This window comes from Orcinus orca, chromosome 10, assembly GCF_937001465.1.
Source record: "Orcinus orca chromosome 10, mOrcOrc1.1, whole genome shotgun sequence".
NCBI lineage: Eukaryota > Metazoa > Chordata > Mammalia > Artiodactyla > Delphinidae > Orcinus > Orcinus orca.
The window spans coordinates 104,261,410-104,277,259 of record NC_064568.1 but is presented as its reverse complement, the minus strand read 5'-3'; the positions used below and the strand labels follow the sequence as shown (position 1 = coordinate 104,277,259).

The following is a 15,850-nucleotide window of genomic DNA, read 5'->3' as shown; positions in this document are numbered from 1 at the left end:
CTCCGGGGTCCTCTGCAGGCAGGATATCCCACCACTCTTTGTTGTCTTTAGGCCTGACAGTCCATCTGGTTTTGATTCAGGTGGCCTCAGGCTTGCCTCAGAGGTGAAAAGGGTGTGCGCTTAAATTGAATTTCTCACAAATTTCAAACCAGAAGGATCCCAGTCTTCCCACACAAAGCCGTTCTGCGGTGCAGCCCCCAGCCCTGGGAGCCTGGCATAAATCAGTTTCACCTGTTTGGCTGAATGAGCCCGTGTGAGTCTAACGAGTCGGACCAGCACAATCAGACAGTGTGTGTGCGCTTGAACCAGAGAGAGCAGCGTGGTGACCTCTCGCTGACCTCCCAGCACTTCTGCGCCTGGCGGGGACCATGGCTCTGGGTCCTGGTAGGGCAGGACTGGGTCCCTGGAGCCGTCTCGGACTGGGTAGTTCTGGATACATAACAGGGTCCTCTAGCCCAGCTGAACAGTATTGGGGGAGAAGGCGGCTTTGTATCTAAAGGGGGGACATATCTGACTCTGAGCCGGTAAGATTAAACTGTCCCTTGAGGCTGCTGCATCAGGTAGCAGGGCTTCAGAGGAGAAACATTTAGACTTTGCCCCTTGTCTCAGAGGTCAGGCAGCCCTCAGCCGTCAAGCTGGGTGGGAGGCGTCGGAGCGTCTTGGTGGGCTGCCTGGTGGAACGGGCACACCTGCCGAGAATGTTCCTACACGGAGGGACGTCCCTCCGTCCAGGGGCTGCCCGGGCATCCTCGGGAGCTGCTCTTTGTCATCACAGCGACTTCTGATTAAACACCACGAGTGAAAGGAACGAAGAGAAGTTGGATCCTCTAACACAGGGGCCGACAAACTCCGGCTGGTGGGCCAAAGCCAGCCCACAGCCTATTTCCACCTAGAACGTCTTACTGGTCCCCCCCCCACGCACACACACACGTGCACACACACGCACACACGCGCCACTAGCCACGTGTTGTCCACGGCTGCTTTCTCAAGCACAGATTCAAGTAGCTGTCGCCTTCATGTGACAACACGACAGGTCCTGCCTGGAGCACGGCAGCTGCACTGCACGCACCAGCCACGGAAAGACGTGGGCGCCTTCCCGGCGTGGTCTGGCGTGGCAGCCATGGACGTGGCCAAGTCAATGCCGATGTCGCTAAAACTCCTATTCCTTCTCGCCACCTCATCCACTAGCTCCCTCTTTTCAGAATGAAGCTTTAATTTGCAGCCGCAAAGGCTAAATTAACCTGACACGGCAAGCAAAGCTCTACCGTGGCCGGAATGTGAGAGAGGGGGTGGGAATTAGTGGACGCCTGAGTTCCGTTCCGCCGCTGCCTCACCACACGGTGTTACAGCAAGGAGTTTACTCAAATAGAACATTTTTAAAGTCATCTGCTATATAGCCCTTTCTCCTTTCTAGAATTATATTTTAAGGAATTCAGGTAGAAAAAAATGATACACACATACACATGCATATGTGTGTGTGTTTCATGTATATATGTTTTATGTATGTGTGTGTGTGTGTGTGTGTGTATATATATATATATATACACACACATATATTCAAAATGTAGAACTGAATGAGCTGTGCCTTCCTAAGCTATCCATCTGTTCACCCCAGCTTAAGGACAGAGCCCTCTCTCCCTTTCTGAGCTCACGCAGAGCTCCTGGGACAAGAAACCAGACCTCTGTTTGTAAGATTTGACATCTGCTTTCCTGTTTGGTTAAGTTAGTCCTTGTAAAGCAAGATGCAGATATATTTTCTGACAGGGACACAAGCTCTTTACTATTATTATTTTCCTTTATTCGGGACAGGGGTTCTACTGGACGGGGCGGGGGAGGAACCTACACTCCTCTCTGTATTTCTCACAAAGTGCACGTAATTCCAGGAGCCTCTGGTGAACGGATCGTGAGTGAGCAAGACGCCGGGGTGTGAAGAGGCCTCAGAGCAGCTCTGTCGGGCCCCCTCTCCCCCGGCTCTGCCTGGAAGACGTCCTCCCCATCAGGACCCGGGCACTGGCTTGGGTGTCGTCCTCCTAGTCTTTTTCAGTTGTTATCATGTCATCATCTTAGGCGGTAAAGTTGTTAGCCTTCCTTTGGAAGAAGTAATCAAAATCCGTAGCCCCTTTGCAGAGAGTGAAACGCAGAAGAGAAGCGAAAAGCAAAGAGAAGGGGCGGGGGCCGGAGGGAGGGGCCCTGGTGGCGCGGCACTCCGCATGTCCCCAGCCGCCTCTCCTTGCATTATCCTGGCACTCGAGGGGAAATGAAGCCTGATTTCCTATTCAGGAAAATCGCATCCATGGCAGGAGCCGGCCGCACTGGACAGCAGCTGGAAAGGGCTCAAAACGAGGCAGAAACCTTGGAACGTCTTAGTTTTCAAACACACACTGGATTGTTTCTTCCAGCTTCATCTGTCAGCGTTGGGCGGGCGGTGGTAGTGTCATCAAGGGCCTCTAAAGGTTTTCATGTGGAAAAGCAGCTTGAAACGATCCTATCTCCCCAGGAAAAGCAGATCTGTGCCAGGGTCAGCCATCTGAAGCTCTGATTTCAAGAGGAAAGCAGAGGGGAGTGGAAGAGAAAGTCGGCCTTTGCCTCGGGATGAAGGCGACCCTCTCTGTGACTTGGCTCGCGTCTTCCTGCAGCAGAAGGAGGGCAGCGTGATTCTGGGTCACTTTGTGACGGGCGGACCACACAAAACAAAGGAGGGCGGTGCTGCGCGCTGACTGCTGCCCCGGTAAGCCCTCCAGGGTACCATTTCAAGAAGTAAGTTAATGGCCTCCCTACAAAAGAGTCCCAGGGGTCCCTGAAGCTTGACCCCCAAACTTGAACTCTACCTGAACTGATTTTTTCTTTTTTTTTCCTTTTTTGAGGTTTGAAAACATTTAATCAACTCTCCTCCCAGGACATTTGAGTTCTGTGCACTCCTGCCCTTGTGGGCTCCGTCTGGAAGAAAAAGTGCCAAAACCACCGCTGGAAAGGCGGCCCGGAGGTATTTTCAGTCCGCCTGGAAGCAGCAGGTAACGGAAATCTTATGAGACGGCTTGTTCTCAGGAGATGTTTTTGGGTCCAGTTTTGCTGACCAAAGCATTCCCTGGGTTTGGATAAACCTTGAATTAGCAGCTGCACTTTGAGGCACTGGTTCTTGGTTCTGATTGCAGTTAGAGTGCTTGCAAGCCCTAGCCCCTACCCTTGCACTTTGCCATCCCTGGTTTCGTCCCCTGACATAAGTGCTTCCTGGAATCCCAAAAGCGTTTAGCTTCCTTCCCTTCCAGAAACACAGGGCTATGGTTGGGTGAATCATCTAAATGCTTTCATTTCAAGTCACTGAGCATCTATTCAGCATCAGTAATATTCCCATCATACGTCGGGAGTAATGGAGGGAGCCTGGTACCCTCGAATTCAAGGGACTCGCCTGGAAGAAAATGCAGACACTCTTTCATACGACGGCATAAGTAACACTAACAGCTCCAGTTACGTACAGCGGGAACACAGACGTGGTGGGAATGCATCAGAAGTGAATAATGGGTTATTTTTAAATAATGGATCACACAAAGTTCTTCCCCCCAGGAGCCAGTTGTCTTAGGAAGTAATTTGTTCTGTTTTGTCTAAGAGTCTAAATATATAGACCACGGAGTGGCAAGTAGTTGTCAATGCTGAGCTCATTTAACGGATTGGTGGTTGCTCTCTGGGGCACTGGGTTGAGAAAGATTCTGAGGTTGTATTTAGTCTCGAGAGGAATGGTGCTGCGACTGGCTGGTTGTCCGGGAGGCCTTATGTGGAGAGTGGTGCAGATACACCAGCCCTGAAGCAGGTACGGCCCACGTGTGAATCAGCTCAGGGTGAAGACAGAGCTTGACGTGTACTTCCTCAGCCCCCGCTGTGAACTGCAGAGAGCCTCTTGTGACAAGATCCTTCTGGCATTGATTTGTGTGCACAGAAAGCCCCATGCTGGCTCCTGAAATAGAAGAACATGAAGAAGAGAAGTCAGAGACAGCAACACGTCAGGATATTGATGTCCATCTAGACCCCCCGCCTCTGAGTTTATAAAGGGTCTCCACCCCAAAGAATCATCAGAATGAAAGCTTCCCACGACAGTGCTTTGAGACTGAACTCACCCTGTGGCCTGTCAGTGGGTATAGATGGGGGGACTCTTCGTGAACTTCAGACTCACTGAACAAGAAGTAGGGATTTCTGAGTAGAAACCTAAGTATCCATCTCGAGATGTGACACATGTGTGCCTGTGGAGACATGGTATTCCCAGCTAATTTTAGAAGATTGAGGGCCCAGCCTGGGCCATCCTGACAGCTGGTCACCAGGCAGCTTCTGGCGGTGATGTACACAGACATATTTATCATCCCGAGGGCTCCAAAGAGAAAGTGGAATTCCATGACCAGAGCACTATAAAACTGTCTGGGCATTTGGGGTATTATTCTTATTACAGTTCTGTTATCATGAAACATGTTTCCATGTAGATTTCTGTCTGCTGGGCAGTATTGGTCCCATAAATCCTGCAGGAGAGAATTGGCCCACTGGAGTTGGATGCTGGATATAGCATTTCTTCAACATCAAGAGAACGGCCACACATTTTTTTAATTGTTTCCCTTGCAAATAACTTTTAAACAGCCTTACAAAAATGTTTTCCTCGCTCCACTCCCCCGTGAGTTAAAAACGCACCCCCATGCTTGCCAGTTGGCACCATGTCTTGTGATTCCAGCAGGCGGGCGGTGATGGGATGGGTGAGGCAATTTTAGGGTGGGGAGGACCGCTTTTCCTCACAGTGTGCAAAACGAGCCGTTTGATTTTTAACTGATTCCTTAAAGCAAAAGCACTTCCCACCCATGAGCATTGCCTAACTGGGGGACATGGAAAATGAATGAAGGAACAAGCCTCAAACAGAGAGCGTTTACTGCTCCCGCTTCAACGCTAATTAATCACGGTTGTCAGTGAATGATCGTGTGCGTGGGGTTACAGCTCCCAGAGTCCTTGCCGGGACCTCCGGGGGTGGACATGTGTCTGGGGCTTCGAGCGGTGCTGGGAGCGCAGTTGCAACCAGCTGGGGCCCTTGCTCACACAGGCCTTCTGTGTAAAGGATGTGCTTCAGTATGGGCTTGCGGTTCTAAAACGAGATGCTTTTCTATTTCAATTATATTGCGGTGGATCAAACATTACAAAATAAGCCTCAAATAGGAGTGTAGCCTTACCCCAAACGAAAGCATATGTGTGTGTCCAGACGCAAGGGTCAGATGTTGACACCTTGAACTACACGGGCCGTACCTGCCAGATTCAGGGCTTGCTACCGGCACAAATTGTAAAGAGGACAGAAATTTGCTTTTGACGCATTCCCAGCTCTCTTGCGTACCTTTAAAAAACATTTGAAAGCTCTGTTCCTCTGCTTTTTTATCCAATGAGAGCCATTGGTTCTGCTCTCCCCTCTCCCACCTTTAAGCTGGTCTGTGTTCCAATCCACAGGGGTGTTGTCACACCGTGGAAAGATCGTTGGGTGGGGAGTTCTTTTATTCATTGATTTATTCAATACATATGTGGGTACCTATCGGATGCTGAGCTCTGGGCCACGAGTTAGGGCTGTAACACTAAGCAAATCGCTGTGTCGTGGGGGAGACAGATATGAATCAAAGAGTCACAGGAATGAGTTTACAATTAAATCCACAGTAAGTGCTGTACCGTGAACTGGGGCTGGCAAAGCGAAACGGGGGGTTAGCCTTGCCTGGGTGAGGGCATGGGTTAGGCAAGGGAGTCGGGGAAGCCTCTCCGCTCTGACCAAGAGTAACGAGATGAACGGAAGAACCTTTCCACAGGAGCAGAGTGTTTACCTGCGGCTTGATGAGTTCCCAGGATGCGGGATTGTCAGTGCTAAACTGGGACCGTCCTGGCACAACTACATGTAAGGGTAAGGGTGTGCACAGACCCCACCACAGAGGGGAGCGTGGCGCTTTCAAGGAATGGAAAGGAGGCCAAGGTTCCTGGGAAAAGAACCCCACCCTAGATGAGACCCAATGAGAGAGACAGATGGGGCCAAACCCTTCAGGGCCTTAAAGGTCACGTTAAGGTGTCTATCCTAAGAGCAAAGCAAAGTGCCTTAAGCAAGTCAATGACAGTCTTATTTCCCCTCAGAAGGTCCATTCTCCTAAGGATATGGAGACCATTACCATGTGAAGTTCAGAAATCTTTTCCTCAAGGAGAGCTGGCTGTGGTCCCTCAGCAGCAGGGTGCTGCAAATGTCTAACAGCTGGCTCTTGGGCGCTGGGGGGCAGTGCGGGGAGAGGGTGGGGGTGGAGACCCAGGTTAGCAGAATTTGCCAGTTTCCATGGTGGAAAGCTCCCACCTGGTCGATTTCCAGCTACCACATGACATCACTGAAGGCAGAGTTGGGAGAGATGCCACACGGACTCTGAGAGCCATGCTGGTTCCTTCCCTCCTTCCCTTCTCTTCCCTTCCCTTCCCTTCCCTCCATCCCTTCCCTTCCCTTCCCTTCCCTTCCCTCCATCCCTTCCCTTCCCTTCCCTCCTTCCCTTCCCTTCCTCCCTCCATCCCTTCCTTTCCCTTCCATTCCCTTCCCTTCCCTTCCCTCCTTCCCTTCCCTTCCTGAAAAACCAGAGGCACTGTTCAAACAAATTCTGACTCCAGTGACCAGTAAATTTAAGCTTTTCCCCTGGCCCCTAAGGAGTTCTGACACAGGAGAGGGTTTTAAAACCCTTCTCCTACATGATGTGAAAATGTGATAGGCATGGGCCGGGCTTGCTACACTGAATCTGGAGAGTCACAATGACATAGAAAAATAGAACACTGATAGAAATGTAAACATCACACTAGGTTAATAAAAGTCTCTTTAGAAACCATGGAAAACTGTCTACAGCCTGATGTGATTCAGGATGTCTATCAGAGAGCTGAAGGCCAAGACATATGTGATGCCATTACATCACTGAGGTTTCTGCTCTCTTGCCACACAGGTTGAAAAATTTTGGAATTCTAACCAATATTTTAAAAGCAAAACAAAAAGTCCACAAAACGTCAGGCTCAGAATACTGTGTGACTCTGGCCTTGCAAAGGAGAGCATGCATCATTTTCACCCTACCTGGACAACCAGAGCTGTAGAAATTCAAGCACAAGGTGAAGGAAATCTGCATTTCTTGAGAGCAGGGATAATTTCTTACTCGCTTTTGTATCCATAGTGCCTGAACTTGGGGTCAGGTTCAAATTACAAGTTAAAAAAAAAAAAGATAGATATATAGATAGGTAATTTGTTAACGTGTATAAAAAGATGTGTCTTTAGGATCAACTTTATAAACATCTATCATTAAAAGCCACCTTATTGGCTCAACTTTAGTATAAATAAGTATTAGCCTTTTCAGAAAGGATAGCTTATTAACTTTTTTCTTTTAATTTTTAAATAAATTTTTATTATGGAATAGATGTAGATGGACAGAAAAGTTCTGAGGGAGAGTTGGCTGAATGAGTGTTAGTTTCACACAGGGTGGGCAGACACTTAAAACCTGCAGTTACTGAATCCCTTCTCCAGGGCGCGTCCTGCCGCAGCTACAGGGGAGCCGGCCCTGCTCTGTCCTTAGGCCTTGTGGGTAAGGGAGAGTGGACTAAATCCTCACCTCCCTTTTTTTTCTTTTCTTTTTGTTTGGATGTTTTCACGGGTCTCCCCATAAGTCCAGAGAGTTCCCATAAGTCGACCTCCAGTTTCCTCTATAAACCAACATTGATACATTATTATTCATTGAAGCCCATAGTTTAGTTGGATTTCCTGAACTTTTACCTAATGCCCCTTTTCTGTTCCAGGATCTCATCCAGATAACACATTACATTGAGTCATAATGTCTCTGAAACCCCTTCTTGACGGTGACAGTGTCTCAACTTTCCTTGTGTTTTGGATGACCTTGACTGTTCCGAGGAGCACTGACCATGGAAGGGAAGTGCTGTTCTTATATACCGTGTCCAGGGTACATATCATCAACATGACCTGTCACTGTGATGTTGACTTGTAGTGCTTTGCAGGTTTCTCTCCTGCAAAGTTGCTCTATGTTTTCCCCTTTCAACCAGCACTCTTTGGAAGGCAGTCACCACGCACAGCCTGCTTAGGGCGTGAGGGGCTGCGCTCACCTCCTTGAGAGCAGAGCGTCTATTATTCGGAATTCCTCTGCGTGAGAGATTAATCTCTTCTCCTCCATTTATTTATGTATTCAACCACGTGTCTACATCCGTATGGACTCGTGCATATTTATCTTGCACTTTAGGTTCTAATCCAGTACTACCTCGTTTACTTTTTTGCTCAGATTGTTCCAGATTTGGCCATTGGGAGTCCTTTCACTTGGCTCCTATGTCCCTTTGACATATTGCCATCACTGGGGATTTTATTGTGGGGCACTTTGTTACTTTCTGGCCCTAAAAGATGCTCCAGGATCATCTTTTATGTTTCCTGCCCCAGTCCTAGAATCAGCCGTTTCTCCAAGGAGCACTTCATTTTGTTGAAGAAGATCTTCCAATGAAGATCTTAGAAACCAAGGCCTGGATACTAAGTGTGCTCATTTCTTCTGGGGTGTCATTGCTTCCAAGCCCTCTCAGCTAACAGAGCATGGAAATATATGTGTGTACTAACCTGTGTACTTATAGGTATCTTTAAATATTTCTGTATACGTATATCCATCTGTATTTATGTTAAGCAAAACGCGGGTTCATACTGATGTATCCAGCTCTAATCTATCACGGCATAGGTCGTTCTAGCCTCTTCCCCTTGCTTGTCTATAACTTCCCGCTCCAGTAGTAAGAAACCTGGCTGCTACCACCTGTCATCCACTTTCTTATTTGTTCAATTCCAGGCACATATATGGAGGTTTCAGAATTGTTCACCTGTAACTTCATTGGAAACAACTTCCTCAACTAGAGGACGGTGCTAACTGCAGGTCCTTCTGCCTTTAGTCTTGAGTAATCCATTCATTTTCAAAGTTGCTTAGGTCAGAACCTTCCCCCCATCTCCCTCTGTGAGGTGTTTCAAAACTTCATAATACAGTTAGATGCTCTTGTCAAAGTCTGCATTCCATCCTAGGCCCTAACCTATTAAATGTTTTTTAAATTTTAATACATTAGGGTTCACTCTTTCTGCTGTAAAATTCTTTAACTTTGGACAAAGGCATAGTCATTATCTACCAGAATATTTTCTCTACTCTAAAAAATTCCCTGTCTCACTTTGTCAACCTCCCCCCACCCCAAACCACTAGTCTGCTTATTATCTCTATAGTTTATCTTTTCCAGAATGTCATATAATGGAATCATACAGTACATTGCCTCTTATGACTGGCTTCTTTTGCTTAGAAATATGCATGTATGGTTCTTCCATGTCTTTTTTTGGCTTGATAGCGCATTCATTTTTATCACTGAAGAGTATTTCATTGTATGGATACTCCGTAGCATTTTTATATCCGTTAAACTGCTGAAGGACATCTTGGTTCTCTCCAGTTTGGGGCACTTGTGAATAAAACTCCTGTAATCATTCATGTTCAGGTTTCAGTGTGGGCATAAGTTTTCAAATCAATTGGATAAATACCTAGGAGTAGAACTACTGGATCATATGGTAAGGCTGCTGTAAGAGCCTGCCAGACTGTCTTCCGAAGTACCTGTGCCATTTTCCATTCCTCCCAGCAGTGAACGAGAAGTTCTTTTGCTCTGCATCCTCACCAGCAGTTACTACGGTTAATTTTTAGATTTTAGTCACTCCTATGAGAGAGTTGAGAGAGAAGACATTCTTGCCTTGTTCTTGATCTTAGTGGCAACTTAAAAATCACATCAATCATCAAACATAATTTAGAAAATTCAAGAGGAGAAGGAAAATGTATTTATCCATATTTCACTCTTCCTCTTGCTCTTTCTTCCTTCCTGATGTTTCAAGAGTCCTCTTCTATTTTCTTACTTTTTAGAGAACCTCCTTTAGCTATTCTTTTAGAATAATTCTGGTGCTGGAAAATTATCTTCATTTTCCTTCATCTGTGAATATCTTAATTTCCCCTTAGTACTTGAAGGATATTTTCACTTGATGTACAATTCTGGGCTAACAGTTTTTAATTAATCACTGCAAACGTGTTGTGCCACTTCTTTCTGGCCTCCATGGTCTCTGATGAGAAATCTGCTGACATTTGAACTGCTCTCTTTTTTTACCCTGTAGATTTGGGTCCTCTGACATCACGGATGAGAAGAAAGTACCCGGGGAGCAGCCTGTGGATGAGAAACTTCTTTTCGGGGGAGCCGCAGCTGCTGCCTGGAGCCTGACATCCTGCCCCCCAACAGTTTAGAGAAATGGGGCCTGCTCAGGGTCCACAAACACCTGGCCGGGAGGGGTCTGAGCCTCCTCTGAGCCCCCCAGCACCGGAGCTCCATTCTCAGGAAGCAACCCCAGCGTCTGAGAGCATCCACCTCACTTCCTGAATCTTTGGAAAAGAATTTGCCAGGGGCTTCCAGAGACTTGGGCCAAAATCCTCACTTGTCCTCCCACTTGAACACGTTACCAGACCTACCTGGGCTTCGGAGTTTTACCTCTGAAACGAGAAGACGGGGGGAGCCAACCTCTGGGGTGCCTCAGCCCGGGTGCCCGTTGTCCCTGTATCTGGACCAACCCACAGGCCGGGCGGCCACCTCGGGGCCCCCAGCGGCCCCTCCCAGCCTGGTTCGCGGGGAGTCTCCCTCATCTCCACCTCCAGGTCGCCCCGTAAACCGCGAGCTCCTGTAGTCCCTGCTCAGAAGAGCGCTCTGAGCAGGGGCTAAGGCCTTTCACTGAGTCCTGCAGGCCTCGGCTTGCTTGCTGAGGGGACGGGGTGTCTGCGACGGTGTGACCATGGCTCCCACAGCCTCGGGGACACGCCCAGGCTCGGGCCAGCGCACAGAGGCCATGCTTTCAGAGTGAGTTCAGCGGGCCTGACGGGACCCACGGCCCGGTCAGCTGTCAGCCACACGCAAGGTTATCTGTGGGCGGAAACCGTCACCGTCTATGTCTGCTGGGATTTTGGCAGCCACGGGAGGGACGGTGCATCCCTACAGGCCTGGCTGAGTCAGGTTCCCTCCGTGCCAACGGTGCCGCCATCTTTGGCCGCCAAGGAGAGACGTTTTGGCAGGGCCCAGCGGCGTTTTCCCCGGAGGACAGTGTTACCGGCTCGCGGAGGAGACAGAGCTAGAAGGTGGCAGAGCTAGAAGGGGGCTGGGATTCTGGAAGGACCTGGATAGTTCTCGGAAAATCTGGTAGCCATTTTTGAAAGGAAAAAAAAACCAAATCAAGGGGTGGGAGTGAGAGCGTGGAACTTCTTGGAAATGAGGAGAAAGAAAATAACACGTCCGTCTCCTCAGCCTTGACCTCGTGGCCCCGCGGCCGGCTGGACGACTCTGCTGGACTTTCCTGATGCCAACTCGGATCCAAAGTGTCCAAAACTGAGGTCATCCTCCCTCACCCTGGCTCCTCTTCCCGTTCTGGCAGTAGAGCCACTCTTCAGACACCAGAGCGGGGCCTCGGGGGAAACCTCTGATCTTCCCTTCTTCACCGCCGTGTCCGGCCGTCTCCTGCTCTGAGTCAGGATTTCAAAGTCATTGCTCACAAAAGTGAACATAACTAAAGTGACCACGAAAGAAAAGGAATCTCCAAAAGGAGAACTAAACCAAACGTCGGAGTAAACCGGGGGATTTCCCACTGCTTCATCCCACAGGCTCCGGCCTAGCCAGGACACCTGCCCCAGGCCTCGGGCTCGGAGCCCACCCAGCCCCCGTGGAGCCCACGTCCCGCACCTCCCCCTGGGCCCAGGCCCCTGACCCAACCTTTCCTGGATTTGCTGTCCCTGTTCCTAAGGCCCTCACCCCTCCTCCCACCTGCCCTATGAGACGTCCTTCCTTTGCCTTCTGAACTCACAGTAACTGTCAGAGCCCAGCTCAGCCATGCAGCCTCTACCTGTGGGGCTTCCTGACCCGTCCCTGCCTTGGGGTTCTACTGCGCCCACAGCAAGGACAACGGAGCATCGGCTCCCAGCTCGGGCCCCAGAGCCATGCGACACCTGTAAGTGGGAGCCACGCAATGCCGGCTGAGTTGCGTAACATTTCAGAGCCTTTGCCGTCCTTTCTGTAAAATGCGACTGATAACAGTACCTAACTTACGAGGGTGAGGGGAGGATTAAATAGGATATTGCCCTCAGTGTGCTTAGTACAATGTCTGACAATTAATTAATAATCAGTCAACAATTCTTGTTGTCACTGCTGTCCTTCTTCCTACTCTCTCATTTCCACTTTCCCGTTTGCTCGTTTGTTTTCATGCGGCCATCTTGTCGACCCCTACTAACTTGTAAGTTCTCGAAGGGCAAAGACAACGCTATCTTTGTATTATGTTCTGCCCCGTGGTGCGCATACACACGCACACACGCGTGCACACACACACACACACACACACGACGTTGTTGGAGTCGTGCCGGGGGCTGAGTAGATGGTGGACGGACAAAATTCCTGTCTGTCTGTGTGCAGGGTAGGTGGAGGCCTGGGGCCCCCATCATCTGTAGTGATGAAACATGGGCCTCGAGTAAAGAGGCCAGGCTGCCAACCAGGAGAGGCAGTGAGGGAGCTTCCAACGAGCACAGTTATTTTATCCAATGTCACCCAAAGGAAGGCTAGGATAACATGCTCTGACTTTGGGGAATTTATAAAATAGGCAAAGAACAACTGATGAGGACATGACAACTTCTGGATTCAGGATTTCAGGCAGCGTGTGAGGAGAAGGTGAAGAAAGGAAAGAGGCAGAAAGGGTCCCAAACCGTAGCCCCTGGTGATGGCCGTGTAATGGTTTTATCTGATCCAGGAACAAAACAAAGACAACTCTTTTCCATGTCAGAGTTTTAATTCTAGCGCTATTTCTCCATCAAACAAAACTGAACTCAAGGTAAAATTGAAGGAGAATCCAATAGAAAGCAATTGAGGACAGGCAAAGTGAACCAAAATAATGAAAGAGGCCTTTATCACATCATGCCTCAAAACAGAATGAAGAGACAGGCCCCAGCCCTCGATCCCTCCCTGATTTCCAGGCCTGGGACTCCCCAGAGGCAGACTTCCTACCGGTTGTCCCATTGTTGCTTCAATCCAGCCCCAGGGCACTGATCTTATCTCTTCAGGTTTATTCATTTGTTTTCCTATCTCTAAAATGCACCTTTGTATAGAATCTGGGCATGGCTGAAAAATTACCCCATTCTCAGCAGTGTCTGCACTAATCATGGCCCCTCCCTCCTACTCTCCCACCTGGGACCGTCAGCACACCCCAGCCGTTGTCATCAGGCAACATCCTTAGCACCACAGGGGGGTAAGAAATACAAAGGCACATTTGGGGTATAAAGACCAGTGCTGTTTGGGCTTTAACCAGACCAGCAGAAGAAAAGGACCCTTCAAGGGAGAGGGCCTTCCACTAAAAGGGAAACAACCACAAAACAAAACAAAATCAGGAACGCTGGAATAATTAGTCACTCAATATTGTAACAGTCTGTTTCTTAGCTAAGCTCTGTTTTGTTTTCAGTACTACATAGATCGGGGTTGGGGGGGAGATGGAGGTGGGCGTGTTTGCATCCTGACCTGTGCCATTTGTGCAAATTCCCAGGTAAACTGAGTCCGTTAACCAAAGAAATAAGGAAGAAATAGAAACGGTTGTCCCAGGGTAGGCCTGCCTTTACAGATGTCACATTTCAAAGTCACGTTTGCTGTCACTACAATGAGAACTCGGTCATGGCTGGGGCCACTGCCTCATGCACTGGGCAGAAACAGACGTCAGAGGGAGAAATGTGCTGTAGCCACACCGGGGGGAACGTGTGCCATTGCTGGTGCTTTAAATGATCTGAGAATGTGCCCCAGTGTTGACCGTTTCAAACGCTCTACTTATGTTAGACGGGCTTGAGACGTAGGGACGTCTGTGGGACTAAAATAAAACAGTCTTTCCCTTGTCCTGGAGAACAAAGCCCAGAACTAAGGAGCCAGGTCTTGGTTATCAGAAGGCCTATTATCTGCTCTTTATCTGACATTACTTTGGGGCTAGCTTTGGGCCCCTCTGTCCATCTTTCAGCCAGAGAGCAAGGGAACGGAGCCCAGCCTTACGATTCATCTAAGCGACACGTAACTGAGATGGCAAATCTGCAAAAAAACCAAAATTAGACCAACTCAAAGCAAGACTCTAGTCCCCTCCACACACAGGCAGCGCCTTGGAGAGGCGAATCACGCTGCCCTTCAGATGCTCTGCCTCACTGCCCCCCACGCTGAGAAACGACTGGGTCGGAACTGGTCTCCGGTCGTTGCTGTGACCAGGAAGGGCTGCCTTTCCCTGGGTCTCAGGATATGTGCTTGGTAACTTTCCAGACATTTATTGCCACAGTTCAGCCCTGTGCTGCCAAGGTCGGAGCCAAAAAGGGCGTCTGAAAATGTGCAAAAGTGAGATCTCGCTTGGCCCAGGCCTAGCCTGAGGGAAGAGAACCAGACGTTCTCCTGCCAGAAGCCAGTCCCCAACTTCATGGAAACTGGGGATCGTTTCTGATGTCCTTCTCACTCTGCCAAGGTCCAATGCAGCTGCAATCATTCTACCTCCAATTCAAGTATGTCCTTGATCCTAAGATCTTGGAGGCATCTGGTTCTTCTTTCTTTCTTTCTTTCTTTTTTCTGGCCGGGCCACACCGTGTGTGGGATCTTAGTTCCCTGACCAGGGATCCAGCCCATGCTTCCTGTAGTGGAAGCGTGGAATCTTCACCACTAGACTGCCAGGGAAGTCCCCGGAGATGTCTGGTTCTTAATCATTAAATGCATATTAATAAAAACCAATGTGCTATACCATATCATGATATATTTATCACAATAATCCAAGAATAGTGTGTATTAATAGAAGGATATTATATTAGCTATAATTACTAGTCTATTACTAATTAATGTTAATTATATTAACTATAGGTATAGCTAATTATATTAACTCTACTATAAGGTGAGAGTAACATGTTAATATAAGAATATTCTATAAATACTCGGTTCCTCTGCATTTGTGAAAATTGACACAAGCTGCAATGGTAGATGCCGTGCTGCTCTAACCAGATGCCGACTGTTGGCTCCCCGGGCTGACAGCTCAGCTCCCAGCCCCCTTCCAGGAACTGCTCTTGGCCGAAGCCGGCTGCCTCACCGTTTCCTGCCCTTTTCCTGGGGATGGCCTGCATCCAAATAACTGGGTGATGTGCAGTGTGGAGGCTTGGCCCCTGACCCCAACTTGGGCCCACTGCGTAAGACGTGGGGCTCCCTGTGGGGCGGGGTGGGACCACCTCCCTCGGGCCCATCCTGCCTTCTCTCCCTTCAGCTGTCACTCCTGAGAGCACTTCATGCGAATCTTCATCTCAGAGTCCGCTTCCCGGGGAGGTTAATCCGCAGCTTTGGTCCCAGCAGGTGCCTGCCTGACCACGTGCTCGGTGGGCCCAGTACTGCCTGCCCCCAGCCACTGGCAGTCGTGGTGCAGCGCTGATGGTGTCTGGGACAGGCTGCTGGTGGTGACTCTTCCGCTGGTGGTGACTGGATGTCACAGGCGTAGAAGGAAGGCTCAGTATATCAAGTGTCTGATAAACTTGGGAGACCTGAGCGTCCCCGTAGCCCATTGCCTAAAGAAGGGCCCGTCTTCTTTATCCAGAGGGGTGGGATGGGGAGGGTGGGAGGGAGGGAGATGCAAGAGGGAAGAGATATGGGGACATATGTATAAATATAGCTGATTCACTTTGTTATGAAGCAGAAACTAGCACACCATTGTAAAGCAATTATACTCCAATAAAGATGTTAAAAAAAAAAAAAAGGAGGGCCCTGTCACCAATGA

At 49.1% G+C, this 15,850-nt stretch overlaps 1 long non-coding RNA gene across 1 annotated transcript in view; it reads left to right on the top strand.

Annotated features, from left to right (window-relative positions):
* The window catches only part of LOC117197112 (uncharacterized), a 150,402-nt gene extending 134,780 nt beyond the window's left edge, over positions 1–15,622 (top strand). Inside the window, exons 6-8 of the long non-coding RNA XR_004477625.2 lie at positions 2,498–2,728; positions 2,865–3,011; positions 10,178–15,622. This is a non-coding gene — a long non-coding RNA (uncharacterized LOC117197112). The remainder of the gene's footprint in view (positions 1–2,497; positions 2,729–2,864; positions 3,012–10,177) is intronic.
* Positions 15,623–15,850: the final 228 nt, after the last annotated feature.